Source organism: Hordeum vulgare, chromosome 6H (genome assembly GCF_904849725.1).
Source record: "Hordeum vulgare subsp. vulgare chromosome 6H, MorexV3_pseudomolecules_assembly, whole genome shotgun sequence".
In the NCBI taxonomy this organism is placed as follows: domain Eukaryota; kingdom Viridiplantae; phylum Streptophyta; class Magnoliopsida; order Poales; family Poaceae; genus Hordeum; species Hordeum vulgare.
The window spans coordinates 525,449,947-525,454,220 of NC_058523.1; the positions used below are offsets into that span (position 1 = coordinate 525,449,947).

A 4,274-nucleotide genomic window follows, 5' to 3' on the forward strand; every position below is an offset into this window, starting at 1 on the left:
TGGCTTCGTGTTCACATCTAGCACTTAGATCTGCAGTTAGGCCTCTCCATTCCACGCACAAATGGTTGGAGGAGCCTAAAAGAGAATCTGGTGAGAAAATCCCCAATGTGCGTGGAGGAGGAGTATGATCCCTAAATGAAGGAGGAGGAGAAGAACAGGAGCTAACCGGGCTGCTGATATCGCTGTCCGAGGAGGAGGAGTATGATCCCTCGCTCCAGGATACCATTGCTGCACGCGTGGACCTTGTTGGGGAGAAGAACAACACAGAGGCTGGGGGAGAAGAAAAACAGAGAGGGCGGGGGCGACGGGAGTGTGAGGTTTTTGTCTCCGGCTAGGGGGTAAGTAAGCAGAGAGGTAGAGGAGGGGGTTTTAATCAATTCATGTGTTTCTCAGATACCGACAGGAGATGATTAATAAGTAACAAATGCAAGGGGCTGTGTGCAAAACGACCCACTCTGACCCACACTGTCCAGTTGGCACGTTCTGATTGGCTGTGGACTAAGATTGCACATGAGTTATAAGTTGTGGGACTAAATAAATTTACTTTGCAAGTTGTACGACCAAATCATCACATCAAGCGCAAGGTCTAGGACCTGTGATGCTATTATAAAAAAAACTGCGTAGCATACGTACGTGGCACAGGTTTTAAGAGGATCACGCATGGGCACCCAGAGGTACAGGGAGCGAACCGAAGGCGCAGCGCACAGAGCAGCTATCAAGATTGAGGGGGTGTTTCTTTCAAGGGACTTTTTGGTGTAGGGACTAAAAAAAGTCCCTTTTAGTCCCATGTGAAAGAAACATGAGGGACTTTTAGGGACTAAAAGGAGGTATTTTGAACTAAAGGAAGAAGTCTCTATGGGAGGGACTTTTTGAGATTTTTTTGACACTTTTTCCAACAGTGCCCCTACTTTTAGCATGTCATTTAATAACTTCTAGTACTTCCTCCGTTTCAAAATAAGTGTCTCAACTTTGTACTAGCTCTAGTACAAAATTGTACTAAGCTTGAGACAGTTATTTTGGGAAGGAGGGAGTATATTACTAGGGGTAACATGATCTTTTTGCATGTCATTTAATGACCTCTAGTTCATGTTTAGTCTTTGAAAAGAAACGGGTAGAGAATAGAGACTTTTAGTTGGGATTAAAAAAGTTCTAGGACTTTTTAAAGAAAAGGGCCTGAAGCTGTAGGGTAGGTAGGTACGACGAGCGAGGTAAAGCACGCGAATGATTGGGCCGATCATACTATTTGCAGTTGCACGCCTCGATCTTTCTAGGAGCGGCACTGTGGCTCTGTATCATCACGCATGGCAGCTACCGCAAGATTCGACATCTTCTCCCTGGCTAGCTTTGACATCAGCAGGCAATAGCATGGCTTCCTAGTGAGATCGGGATCAGATTTTTGTAACGCGATCTTTGCGAACTGTTGCCAGATGCCGTAAAAGGCTCAGGGAAAGATCGACATGCATGCACATATATAGTGAGCTACTCCTAGAAGGGTTAGGGTTAGGCCCAGTGATCGATCGAATCCATCGTCATGTGATATCATATGATTGATCCAGATCTCACAGTCACAGGCTGAGGTGAAGGCTGAGACAGACGTAGCCTAGGGCTGGTTTTTAGGCCTCGTTGATCTATGAAGTGACTGAATGAAACCGGTGACAAGAAGAGCATCTCCGTTAACAAGCAGCAGTTATCGCCGTCCTTGCCGGATGTTGCCACCCCGGCCGGCGGCCGGCCAGATCGACACAGCTCGTAACTGTATTGGTACAATCAGACTGACAGACACGTCGGGAAACAGCCTCGTCCTGCACAAGGCGCGCCCGACAGGCACTACTGATGCTTCACTGCCACATAGAGTACACACCAATTAAGCGCGCAGGGTAATGTCGCACGGATCGATCGACGCAATCATTGGACCAATGCTGCAGTCATCGCCTTGTGCGGCGGTGGCCGTGACATGAGCAAAGCTGTGACGAGTGACTGAGTTCTGAAGATGGCGACTGTGCGCACACTGCATGCCTGATTAATATTACTCCCTCCGAGTTCTTAAATATAAGCATTTTTTAAAATTTTAATATAGATTAGATGAGAAACAAAATGAGTGAATCTACGCTCTTATATATCCACCTTTTTGGTTTATAGTGCTCAAATCTAAAATCTCATCAACCAAAATGAATTGCAAATGGATGGCACTAGTTTTAGCTAGTCAATAAAATATTTCTCACATATTAATTTCCGAGGCAATAAATGTAGCATCCTCCTTCTCATTGGAATTGCATGATTGATGTAGAAAAAGATGCATGCATAGCCACTAATTTCATTTCTCTAATCTTTATGAATTAAATATAGCGATGGGACTCAAAGCATTTTAACTCAATTAGATTCAAAATGAGCCTAATATAATAGAAATCTGAAATTTTTTAGATGAACCCTATAAACCGAAAAGGACGAAGCACATCTATATACATTTGTATGTATTTTCATATTAAAATCTCTATTTTTCTAAAAAAAAATAAAATCTCTAAAACAACTTATATTTAAAAAAGGGAGAAGTGGTATTAAGTCGAGTGAACAACCGTTCCAGCCATCCATTGGATTTGGAAGGCCTGCACTCAACCAGAAAAGTTTTACAGAGAAAGACCTTTTTACCTTGAAGATTACACATGTGTGATGTGCAATAACTTCATCCTTGAATCTGGAGATCACCTTTTCTTCGGTTGCACGTTTGCACAACATTTTTGGAAACACATATGCCCAAGTTGGACACCGGTGGATAGGGATATTCAGGTTCAGATTTCCAACGTGCACACACACCTCAACTTACCATTTGCTATGAACATAATCATCCATGTCTCATGGGCAATATGGAACATTAGAAATGACTACATCTTCAAGAATATACCTCCTATCCTTTATGCATGCAGGAAAAAATTGAAGAATGAACTCCAATGGCTGCTTCATGGAGCTACTAGAAAATCCTTTGCGACAATGCCACAATGGTTAAAAGACTTCAGATAACTACGTGCATGTATGGTTATTTTTATTTCTTCATTCTTTTTGTTCACCCTTGGGTTTGTACCAAGAATGGTTGTTGTATGGGGATGACTGTATTTTCTTCTTCTTTATTTCCTTGCTTTATTTAGAACTTTGTATTATTTATTAAATAATAATAAAAATACGTAGCAGAGTCCTGTTGTTTCCCTAAAAAAAATTGAGTGAGCGGACGCCGAGGAGAAATCACCGGTGAGGTGTGTTGGCTCCCGGGTGCATTTTAAGATAACAATTGATGTTTAGTTTGTCTTTTTACGCAGGCCAAAATGTTTGACCTTTTCGCCTAAAAATATCCAGGTAGCATTTGAATGTGGCAAAGGACACACACAAATATTGCTGGGATTTTTTTCACATTTTAAAATTTATTTTTGATGGACAGGAGCACGTGCTCCCGGAAGCCGAATTGCATTTCCCGAGAAATCATCCAATAACACAAGCAGAATATTAGGCAAAGCAGTTACTTATGTGCGCAGCTGCTGCGACGAGTCAACATTACATGAGTTGGCTAATTTCGCTCTTTATGGGGCGACAAAACGCGACCTGCAGCGCTCGTTTGATTGCCGGTGCATCTGAGGCAATAGCAGGTCGGGTAGTCAACCGGGCAGAAGCTGCCGTTGTAGCCAGCATCTTTGCATTGTTTGTCGCAAGCTCGAAGGTCACGGCAGCTCAGATCCTTGGGCGCGGGGTATGACTCGCAGCATCGTTTTTCGTCCCCCATATCTACATAACCAAACATAAACTAAATTGATTAAGAGCATATGTAAGAGATAAATGCACATGTGCAAAAGATATTTGAACACTTTTTTTAGTTGAGATATTTAAACAGTTGTGATGTACTTTAAGTGTAGAATGTTTGATCTCGGTATCAAGATTCAGACAAATGCATATATAAACTGAATGACCATATTTTGCTTGGACGGCTATCAATCGACAAGCTATTTGTCAATCTGCACAATCGTAGTCGCTCTCACATAATTGTAGAAAACCTGAATTCTTTACTTACCCGAGGACACGGCGCTTACCAACAACAAGACGAACATGAAGTTGGCAGCGATTTTGCAAGGCATGAGGAAAACTAGATTAATAGGTGTTTGTTTCTTTGAGGTGTAGGGTAAACACCGGTGTATATGTCTGGTAGACTGGTATAGCTTGCAAGCGTGGGTTTATAAAGAACAACGAGAAGATTTGATGAGAGAGGAACACAGTTTAACAAGTTTCAATAAAGA

At 42.3% G+C, this 4,274-nt stretch overlaps 1 long non-coding RNA gene across 1 annotated transcript; it reads right to left on the reverse strand.

Annotated features, from left to right (window-relative positions):
- Window positions 1–3,490: 3,490 nt before the first annotated feature.
- LOC123403428 lies at window positions 3,491–4,274 on the reverse strand. The gene is made up of 2 exons (XR_006611473.1): window positions 4,052–4,274; window positions 3,491–3,768 (listed from the first exon to the last, which is right to left on the reverse strand). It is a non-coding gene; the product is annotated as an uncharacterized LOC123403428 (long non-coding RNA).